This window comes from Narcine bancroftii, chromosome 6 (assembly GCF_036971445.1).
Source record: "Narcine bancroftii isolate sNarBan1 chromosome 6, sNarBan1.hap1, whole genome shotgun sequence".
Taxonomy (NCBI): domain Eukaryota; kingdom Metazoa; phylum Chordata; class Chondrichthyes; order Torpediniformes; family Narcinidae; genus Narcine; species Narcine bancroftii.
The window spans coordinates 52085105-52096835 of NC_091474.1; the positions used below are offsets into that span (position 1 = coordinate 52085105).

Sequence of the window (11731 nt, forward strand, 5' to 3'; positions counted from 1 at the left end):
GACAACCAGCAGCTTTTTGTCCGCGGTGACAATAGTAAATACTGGAGGATGCCTTTGTAAGGTGAGTGGAGGAACATTTACAGGAGACGTCAGAAATAGGCTGTGTTACACAGAGAGGTGGTGGGTGCCTAGAATGCACTGCCAGAGGTGGTGGCGGAGGCTGGTACCCTTTGATAGGTGCATGAATGTGCATATAATAGAGGGTTACAGTAGGGGTGCGAGGTGGGGAAACATTAGATTGTTGTGGAGTAGGTTTGCAAAGGTCAGCATTAATATCGGAGGATAAAAGGCCTGCATTGCAATACAGTGTTCTCTGTCTCTGCCGAGCTGGAGGAAGTCTGCCCTCCCACCCCAGTCACATTCACTTCTTCCCCCCCTTCCGTTGGGCAGAAGATACACCACCTTGAAAGCCTGAACCCCTCTCCCCCCCAAGATTCTTTCCTGCTGTTATCACACTCTTAAATAGACCTCACTGGTGAAAGGCGATGCCCAAGCACTGTTTTAATCTTATTTTCATTGACCTTGCACTGAAATGCAGCCCTGCTCCCTACACTGTTATTTGTTTGTTTGCTTATATGTTACTATTGCACCACCAGGAAGGTTTAACTGGATAGCACTGAAAACAGAGCCCTTGGCTGTCTCTCATTACACGTGGCAATAAACTATTCAATTAATTCTTGACAGGCACAGGGGAAGGAAACACTTTTTAAACTAACAATCTCAAGAAAAGAAATATTTGCTGTACAAAGATGAGAACCATTACAAAGAATATCTATTTCTCCCTCTTGGCAGTCTGGATGTCAAGGGAGAAAACAAAGAGAGGAGACCTGGACCCTCCCTGCAGTCAGCTGACACACACCATAGCCAATCCTTGGAGACATGCCTGAGGCCAATGAGCCAACAATCAAAGTACCCAGGGGTTTGGCAAAGTCCCTCGTCTCTGCCCATTATCCTGCCCACGCAGTCTGAACCCTATCAACTGATGAAACCATGGCTTTGAAGCAGGATAATGAAATATCTCAGACATGAAACTTGACTCTCTTGCTTTCCACCGCACCCCCCCCCCCCCCATCTCTCTCTCTCTCCATGGATGCCGTCTGGCCTGTTGTGAACTACCTGAGTTTAATTCATATTTCCAGCATCTGTGCTTGACTGACAAATACACTGTCTCCAAATGTTCAGCAAATAATAATTAAATCTCTTGCTCCTCTTCTGGCAACAACAGATACATTCAATCATGCTTATTAGATTTCATTTACAGGATTAGAAGAGAAGAGCAGGTATTTTCTTGATGTAGATCCGACCTGCAGGCAAAAAATTGGGTGAGGCAACATTCTAATGAAAGCATACCAAAAAACTACAGTATTGGATCCCAAATTCCACAGGCTAAGTTCCTAAATATAACCCAGCAACAGGATGACAAATCACCTGACTGCCTTGACTATGACGTGTTGAAGAGCTAGTGTTGCAACACTTCAGCTCGGTCTAATATTTGGTGTTTGCATTAATCCTTGTCTTGTTTATAATATAGCAGTACCAGAGGAATGGGCATCCAACTCTCCGGTCACCTCCTTTAATCGTATTTAATCTTCTGTAATCTAGTGAATGCGTGAAATCTGTGCCACCTGCCCTTATATTTCAACCCTCTTATACCAGAATCATTCTGGTCAGAAAGTGAAATACTGCAAATGTTACAAAGTGGAAATAAACATGCTGGAAATACTCGGGAGGTCAGGCAGCATCTGTGGAGGGAGAAGCAGAGTTAACAGTGAAATGGAGTCAGTTGTTTGGAGGGTGCAGTGGTCTCTTCTAGTCTTCTTGTTCCTCCTTTAATAAGAACACGACTTGTGCAAATCAAGAGCTGTAGGTTGAAGGCCATGTCTGGATCAGGGTTGTCCCGATCATGTTCCTCCGTTATGGAAGGCGATCTCTCTGTGCTTTGTCCATGCCATGGAAATGTTTACTCAGTGACCCTGAGTGGAAGAAATGCTGTAGGGTTTCACGCTGTAGAATTCAAATTGAAAACGCACTTTATCCTCTTCAGTCACGGATGTTAAGATAAAGCATTCAGTGAAATCTTCAATATATGTTAAATGTGGGACAGCTCTCACACAGCTTCATAATGTCACCACCATTGTATTTCCAAAAATCAACTTTATTCACCATAAATTCTTTACAAAAAAGAAAACTGTTCAAAATCTTTTCACATCCTTAGAGTCATTTCCTCAATGTACATTGTTTCCTTCCTTCTCTATTGAGCACCACTGTGGCACCTTGTTACTCTTTCACCTGTTATTGGATGGAATCTCCTTCGTCTCCCAGTGCCTGGTAATGGAAGGCTCTCCTCACTGTTGTGTTTACCATTTCCATGGTACCGAGCAGCTTGAAAAGGTTCCATAACCTTTTATTCCATTCCTCTCAGCAAGTTTTCCCTGGCAATGACACCATGCAGGTACTGATATGCTGAATTCAGTTCTGTAACATCTTCAAGTGAAGCTGCAATTTTAAATCAACATAGACAATGTGAACATTGTATGTCACAGGTGAACTGTTCCTCGCACTCCCACTGAAATGTTTAATTTCTGTGAAACTGCTCAGCCAGTCCCAGGCTTTAAACAGCCCAAATTTTTGAGCTCCTTAATCTTATTTTTCCATTTGACAGTACATATACACCAGGCATGTCCTTTCTCTCTGATTCCTTACCTACAAACTGGGGTCTTTGTTCTGACAGGGGTTCCAATGTTCTCTACACCCTGCACTATTTGACTTAGTGTAACACTGCTCTCCACCCTGTTGTTTTATCTGCTGTTGGAGTTGACTTGCCTGGATAGCACACAAACAAAGCTTTTTACAGTGTTTTGGTAAACGTGGTGAGAAACAATTCAATGCACCTAATTTAAAAAGAGAGTTCTTGGATGATCAGGTGACTTAATCACAGACATGGCCGGGTCAGTGAATTTCCTGCAGTGTTCCTGTACTGACAATAACCACACCAGCAGTGCGAGTATAAGACAGCTTTAATAAACTAATATGTACACTAAGAGGTCTTGTATCTCTGCAAGACAAACCTGGAAGGCTAGACTTTAGCTCTGGACTGCTTTATATACAAGGTCACTGGGATGACCCCTGGTGACCTAGTGATGTAATTACAAATCATCACAGTTCCATCATGTTCCACCCAGGTCAGAGGTTGCTTTCCACGCAGCGCTGTAGTCGCTCCAACTTCCACCATGCACAGGAGAACTCTTCCTTGGCCTCTGGCTTTGCTCCCCCCCCCACCCCCCACAACCCATCACCTCAGTGTTCCACGGGGTCTACCCAGGATCTCCCTTCCTTTTGCTTTGCTGCTTCTTGCTCCTTCCTGCCTCTGCTTTGTGGCTGCGGCCTACACCTGCAGCTGTGCTGCTCCGGATGAGGCAGCCTGGGGAACTGCACTGGGCGTGTGGCATCATAACAATTCTTTAAAGAGGGGCTTTTGGCTGATGTGATGTTATTGCAGGTGAAGCAGGTCACTGCTTTTGCTGCAGGACTGGCTCCAATTTCCAGGCAGATATTTTGTGGCACTCAGAACTTCACTTTGGTGTCGCAATCGTTTCCACTTTGTGACCATTCCTGCCAGACCTCCGGTTGCCCTTTAACCTCAATTCCTGCAGTGTGAGGTGAATATGGTCCCACCGACGTCCCCCTCACCATTTGCAGGATCATGAGCAGGGAGCACTAGGCCACTTCCTGCCCAATCATGATTGGATCTCCGGGAAACCTCTCCCTTAATTACATATTAGTCTCTGTGGAGCGACAATGTAAAATTGCCAGAGTTATTTTTGGACTGGGATTTTGTGTTGGATTCATTTCAAAACTAGTTTGTTTTAATTGTCTATTATTCAGAAGCGGGAATATCTGGTTTGCTGGTATTGTGATGCACCAATGCCATTCCTAAGCCGTGGGATCATTCCATTATTTGGTTGCATTACGTTCAGATGGGCTGGATTGTAAGCTGTGCGTTTATATTGGGTCCAACAGTTCAGGGCTGGATGAGTGACTGACTTTATTATGTAATTGAGCAGGTGGAATTCGTTTCAAGCATGAATCATCCAAAAGCCAAGGCTAAAACAATTCAAGGTTTGAGAGAATCTGATTAATCAGCTGCATTTGATGATATGAAACTCTGCAGGGCAATAAGGGGAGGAAGGCTGCTTGTGGCAACTGCACGTGGGGATTTCACTGGATCTTTAGTGACTCATCAGTCAATGGGTCAAGAAGGTGTCCCCACTTCCCCACATGTGTCCCCACATGAGTGCCCTCTCACCCATGACCTGGGTTTCTGTTCCGGTGACACGCAAAATCATTGAAGACCCCTCCCCCCTGCACACAGCATCTTTCAGCTGCTCCCGTCAGCACCACCAGGCTGAGGAATAGCTTCTTCCCGCGAGCAGTGAGAATGCTGAATGAACAAAAGGAACTGCTCACACTAACCAGCTGTGACTCTCATTTGTACAAGACAATATTTATTTGCGTAGATGAAATATTTGTCCTGCATATGTATTCTGTGTCTGTACGTGTGTTGCATCTGCTTGAGTGTCTGAGTGTTTTTGCACCGAGGACCGGAGAACACAGTTCCATCGGGTTGTAAATGTACAATCAGATGACTTTAACATTTACCCATCAGTCACATTTCTATTGCTTTAGGAATACAGGATGACAACTGGATGTAACGAACATTTCAAATGATATCTTTGAAGGTGATTAGAACTATTAATAATTACAGGTGAAGCTTTCTCGTTTATCCATTCAAGGGTATTGATATTCTCTTGTTAATGAACTGCTCATTTTTAATCAGAATTACTGTTTTTGATTGCTGATGGTTCTATTTTTCTTACCATGGTGCAGGGTAGTTTCTGAATGCTTTTACCTGCATATAATATTTTATCTTCCCTCTTTCATGTGAGGTTCCAAAACTCAATAATACATCTCTGCTTGGTTGCCTGCTCATATCAAAAGAAATGAATGTATTTTGCAATCCATAGTTCTGCTGGAGGATTCTCCTGAGAACCTTTCTGTTTACCAGTGAGGGCGAAGTATGTCTGCACCAATTACCACCCTTACAATTCATAGACCAGCATCACTCAGCTACCTGGCTCATTTGTTAAAACACAGCCCAGGCTGAGACCAATTGCTGCCAGATATTTGCTTTTCCCCTGAAATTACTCTTCCAGTGTTCCACTTGGACTCTCGACGCTGAGCCAGAGAAAGAGACATAAGGTACTGGAGAACTGGGAGCAATGCATGGACATGTTAGAGGGTGAGAAGAGAGAGAGGGAAAACTCTTTTTAATTATCTTCAAATTATTAGTAGAGATTGTAGATGATCTGGGCCCAGCACTGACCTCGATGTCAGAAACAACTATTTATTCCAACTGCGGTGAAAGGCGAAAGTCTGCAGACACTGTGATTGTAGTAAATACACAGAAATACCTCTCCTCTCTGCCTTTTGCAGGGACTGTTCCCTCTGTTACTCCCTCTCACCCTCACCCCTTCCCACCCATCACCCCCTTGGCACTTTCCCCTACATTTGTGCCCACACCTTTTCCCTCACCACCATTTGAGACCCCAAACATCCCTTCCAAGTGAAGCAACACTTTCTTTGTGTATCTGCAGGGGCCATCTACTGCATCCAGCGTTCCTGTTGTGGCAGCTGCAAGGGGTGCGGGGGAGCGACAGCTCCCCCGAGAACATTCTTCTTTTTCAACTCCTGTGAAATGTTGGTGGGATCACACTCACGGCGAAGTTGATCTCTGCTCTGGCGAACTCCATCGATGGGAGCCATCCGTTATATACGTGCAGCCAGTCCGCCTGTGTTCCCTGTGGAACCAAAACCGAAACCTCATATCTCTTGGGCATTTCGCATTTTATTTGTGCAAGTCAGCAGAAAAAAAATGCACTTGAAATCTGAAGCGAGCATGAGTAATGTTCGCCATTAAAAGTGACACAACCTCCCACACTCTCTGGAAGGAAGCTTCACTTATTAAAAACAACTTCTGTTGTCCCAGTTCAAGAACGTTTTCTCATTGACTGACCCTGACGGAAGACTGAGACCCGCTGGTCTTTGAATTTGCAATTGCCCATAATTACTTTGAAGCCGCATGGGCTGGACTGTTTTGCAATGCTGTTCGCATTGGTGGATCATGTGAGGGAGTTTCCAGTAAATTTTTTATTTTCCCCCGATCGTTGTTCACACCCTTCATTTCTTCCACCCCTCAGCCACCCACCTAACCCATTCGCAAAGGACCTATCACTAACTCCAAGGAAGTACCCATCTGCTGGGGTCTAATGCAGTACATAAAAGTGCTGGAGAAACTCAGCGAGCGGGCCCCCCCCACCCCCGGCATCAAGAAAAGTAAACTACTTGTGCAAAGTTTTTTTTCCTGTTACAGAAGTCTGTGCCACTGAATGCTTGTGCAAATGTAAAACTTGAAATTGTGTCAAAATCATTTTGGCCCAGCCAGTCTCTCATGGTGAATAAAACTGTATCAGCATGTTTTGATACAAGTATGATTACATTCTATGATGTAATGATTTTGTAAACATTTTATTCTACATTATTTTAGGTAACTAATCTTTTAATTTCCTTTGTGTGCTGGCTGTGAAACACGTGCACACGCGCACAGCTTAGAGGGAACAGGGGTCTTGGTGCCTTTTTCATGTGCTTGCTCCCCCCCTAGAACCTGGCTATGCCCCTGAGTCATGGCCAACTTGACCGCAGAGAATGGATGCAGGCTGGGAGATCACACCTTAGCTCTGTCTGCTGTAATGGCAGGTGTTCCCAGTGGCCACCATTTCAATTCCCCATCACATTCCCATGCCAAAATGTCTGTCCATGGTCTCATGCAAACCAAGACCACTCACAAATTGGAGGAATAACACCTTATGTTCCATCTGGGCATCCTCCAACCGGGTGGCATTAACATCATTTTCTCCAGTTTCCATTAGCTCCCACCCCCATCTCTCTCTCTTTCCCTGCCTCTGTGTCCCCTTTCTTCCAGCTCCTCACCCCTTGTCTGCCTCCCTCTCTCTCTCTCTCTCTCTCTCTCTCTCTCTCTATCTCTCTCTCTCTCTCTCTCTCTCTCTATCCCTCTGACTTTTTCTCCAGCTCTGCATTTTAGAACTACTCCCATCCTCTGATCAATCTTCAGCGTTTCCCTCCTCCCCCCTGTCCATGCAGACACAAGACTTAAAGACTGATCTACTTTATTCGACTTAAAGTCCCTGCTGCAGTCAGCTGTAGCTCCGAGCATATGACCTCGAGGGGCCGAATGTGGCTTATATCCCGGCGGATGATTGCCAGCTGACCGGGCGGGGCTTGGTCCATTCAGGTCGGCTGATTGACAGCCAGCCAGGTGTTGTCTGTCCTTCAGTGCTCTTCCTGCAGGTACACAGGTTGCCCCCTGCAGTTGGCTAGTGGTGTATCACCACATGTATTTACACCATTTATCCCAAGTTCGTATTTTCCATTAGTTCGCTGCTCCCCGACCTGTATCCATATATCACCCTACAAAATCCACTTTCTCAAATCTCATGCAATTTATCAAATGCCTTCTGGAAATTCAAATCACCCACCTGTCTTGTTTCCCCTCTAACAAACACTGTTTCTCTTCCATAAAATCATGTTGTTTTAAGTGTCTGACTGTTACTCTCTCTGTAGATGTTGCTTGACTGGTTTAATTTCTGATTTCTGCCTGTTTGTCTATGATTTGCCCTGATAATAATAAGGATGTGGTTAGTGTGGTTATACGACCACCAACCTACTGCAGTGGGCAATCTCTGACCCAGCAGGAAAACCGCCTAAGGGGCTGAGTCCACCTGGCTGGATGTCAATCAGCCGACCCTCCTGAGCCAGTCACACAGGGAGCCACCAAAGCATGAACTGGTGATCAGACTTTTACCTGAATAAAGCCTGTTGTACAGTCTTTGAGTTTTGTGTTTGCTCGCTGCTACCTCAGCGCACCATAGTTAGCTGTGACAATGCACCATCAACTTCATAAACTTTGAAGGTCATGGATTTGTGGAACTTACTGCCACACAAAGCAGTGGAGACCAGATCACTGGGAGTATTTAAACAGGAAATAGATAAGTATCTCATTAGTAAGGGATATGGAGAAAAGGCTGGAAATTGGAACTAAGTGTGAGGATAGTTCAGCTTAGTGTAGTTTTTTGGAACAGACTCGATGGGCCTAGTGGCCTGCTTTTGTTCCTTTGTGATTTTGTGATAATGGTTCAGAGGTCCGTCGAGAGGCACATCCTGCAGGCTTGTTGAATCTCCATCTCTATGATCAATAGAAATATTAGCTCCCACTTTCCTTCACTGTTGATCACAGTAAACTTAATTTGGAAGTCAAGATGTTAAGTGTGACACGTTGGTAAACAAGAAAGTCTGTAGACACTGGGGTCTAGAGCAGTACACAAAAGTTCTGGAGAAATTCAGCACGCCATGCAGCATCTATGGGATGTAAAAACAGTCAACGTTTCAGGCCTGAGACCCTCGTCATGATTGTGGGAAGACAGGTAGATGCCTCAATACAGCACAAAATCAGGCCAACTTGGCCCTTCTAGTCCATGCTGAACACTTTCTCCCACCTAACTCCACTGACCTACACTCAACCCCTAACCCTCCATTCCTTTCCCGTCCATGTACATACCATCTTCTCCTTAAATCCTAATATCGAGCCTATCTCCACCACTTCGTCCGGAAGCTCAATCAGTAAACTTAAGCCTCCCCCCCTGCCCCTTCCTCCCTCCTCTCCTCCACCCAACTTGTGTGTGGATCGAGCTTCCGGACAAAGTGGTGGAGATAGGCTCGATATTAGGATTTAAGGAGAAGATGGTATGTACATGGACGGGAAAGGAATGGAGGGTTAGGGGTTGAGTGTAGGTCAGTGGAGTTAGGTGGGAGAAAGTGTTCAGCATGGACTAGAAGGGCCAAGTTGGCCTGTTTTTGTGCTGTATTGAGGCATCTACCTGTCTTCCCACAATCTTGACGAGGGTCTCAGGCCTGAAACGTCGACTGTTTTTACATCCCATAGATGCTGCATGGCGTGCTGAATTTCTCTAGAACTTTTGTCTACTGCTCTAGACCCCAGTGTCTACAGACTTTCTTGTTTACCAACATGTCACACTTAACATCTTGACTTCCAAATTAAGTATACTGGTCACACTGGGAAAAGACTGGGGGATCCCATGGGCACGATATCGTTGACCCAATGCGTGGAAGAGCTGATCAGAGATGCCTGTTGAGGTCGGACTACATCTGGCAAAGACTCCTTGAAGAGGACCCACACCTGTTCAAAAGGGCTATCGACTTGATCAAAACTCTGGACTCAGTCCAGAACCACGCGGTGTCAATCATAGGCAGAAGCGGGCCATCTGCATATGTTCCACCATGAAGGCCATCAGCCTGGAACTCAGCATCGGGCGTTAGCGACCTGACTGTGTCTACAGTTACACTATATTCATAGTGACCGGGGGACCTCATTCATGAGTGAGGAGCTGCGACAATACTTTTTAGCCAGAGGCATAGCCACCAGCAGGACTACCAGCTATAACCCCAGAGGTAATGGCCAGGAGGAAAGGAAGAATGGCACCATCTGGAAGACAGTGCTCCTGGCCCTTAGGTCCAAATATTTGCCAGTGTCCTGCTGGCAGGATGTCTTGCCCAAAGATCTCCATGCCATCTGATCAATACTGTGTACCGCTACTAACACCACCCCACATGAATGCCTCTTTGCCTTCCCTAGGAGATCAGTGAATGGTTTATCCATCCCTCTCTCGCTGACAACCCCAGGGCTGATTCTCCTTCGGAAGCACGTCAGAAGCCATAAGACGGATCCACTGCTTGAAGCGGAGCACCTCATACATGCAAACCCTCAATATGCATTTGTGAGGTACCTGGATGACCACAAGGAATCTGTGCCTATACAAGACCTGGCAAGGGCCGGAGATCCTGTGATTGCCTTGCCGGCTGCTAACCATGCTGCGGAGCCAATGGTGCTGCATCAGAGCATGACCTGAGTCCGAGTTGCCTGCCTTGCAGCCGGACGTCCAGGGATTTACCCCTCATGTAGCTGCGGTGGACTCCCAGGTCTCCAGGAGTCCACCGCCAGCACCCCAACCCTGACAGTTCCTGCAGCGGACACTCCCACATCGGCCCCCTCTTTGGAGGAGCGCCGTACGGGCACACTGGTTCCCTGGCAGTCGGCAGACAGAGGAGGCCGCTTGTGTGGCTCAACCTCAAGCTGGTGGGGGCATCTGCTTCTCCTGCCCCCTTGCATAATAATTGTTAATACTGCAACTATTGTTATTATTTTTGTTACTGTTATTACACTCGGTTTTGCTGTTGTTTTTCTGATGGGTTCCATTTTTTTTAAAGCGGGAGTGAATGTGGTGATAAGATTGTGTGCACTGGCTGGCCCGCCCTCCAGCTGTCTCCCTGCCTTGGCTCCTCCCTTAGTCCTGCCCATGTAACCCCAGGCCATAAAGGTCGAGTCCTCTCTCTTTCCCGCTCATTTCCTAGCCTGGACCCGGGCCAGTAGTCTCTAGTTCAATAAAATCTATCATTCCCCTCAGTCTTTCTGTCTGTGTCATTATTGGGGCTACCAAGGCAAAGGAGGAAAAACCCAACACCCAACCCCAACCAACCAATTTTCCCCTGCAACCGCTGCAACCGTGTCTGCCTGTCCTGCATCGGACTTGTCAGCCACAAACGAGCCTGCAGCTGACGTGGACATTTACCCCCTCCATAAATCTTCGTCCGCGAAGCCAAGCCAAAGAAGAATAGCGCTCAACACTGACGGAGAGCTCAGCCTGAATTGTCAACTGCATCTTCAATGCAGATAAAGGATCATGTTTCTACTAACAGGACAATCTTCACACCCCTGGGGTGCAGCATCATTGGGGCAGTGTTGTACCTGCAGGAGCTTGGCTGTTGACAGCAAAGAACCACCGAGATTGTCAGAGCCACAGGGTTCCAGCGAGAGAGAGAGAGAGAGAGAGAGAGAGAGAGAGAGAGAGAGAGAAGAGAGAGAGAGAGAGAGAGAGAGAGAACCCTAACTACATCCTGACACCACTGGGTAGATCGGAGGCAGGACGGATGTCTCTGTTCAACAAGGAACCGAAATTCAGGGATCTAAGGATATAAGACAGAGAGGAGGAGGAGAAATGTCTTCTTTCAGGAAGTGGGAAACCAGAGGAATTTTCTACCACAGGAAGTGGTTAAAGCCAAATTATTCAATGTTTTCGAGAATGTTAGATATTGTTTATGAGGAGAAAGGTATGAAGGGTTATGAGGGGAAAGTGGGAACGGGGAACTGATTAGCCGTGAATGGCAGAACAGGCTAACCACACCCCCCCCCCCCACCCCGATTATATTTTCTGTGCATTTTCATTCAGAACCAAGAAAACAAGTTAGTTTGATGTAACAGGGAAGGTGAGGGAGGGATGGGTAAAATAAAGGGAATGTTTATGATAGGGTGAGATCAAGGAGATCAAGGAGATCCATCCCAAACTCCAAACATTTGGAAGACTGATGTAATAGCATGATATTGAGCTGTAGAATCATTCCACAGGGGCATTTAAATCAATAAAGTTGATATCAGGGATATAATTACAGCACAGAAACAGGCCAACTTGGCCCTTCTAGACCATGTTGAACACTTTCTCCCATCGAACCCCAAAGACCTGCA

General features: G+C 46.2%; 1 long non-coding RNA gene across 2 annotated transcripts; it reads left to right on the forward strand.

The window, feature by feature from the left end:
* Positions 1 to 2424: 2424 nt before the first annotated feature.
* On the forward strand, positions 2425 to 6556 carry LOC138737512 (uncharacterized). 2 transcript variants are annotated; one of them, XR_011340990.1, is made up of 4 exons: positions 2425 to 2452; positions 4065 to 4119; positions 4687 to 4739; positions 5655 to 6556. It is a non-coding gene; the product is annotated as an uncharacterized lncRNA (long non-coding RNA). The 2 variants fall into 2 exon arrangements; XR_011340991.1 differs by having other exon boundaries at positions 2434 to 2532.
* Positions 6557 to 11731: the final 5175 nt, after the last annotated feature.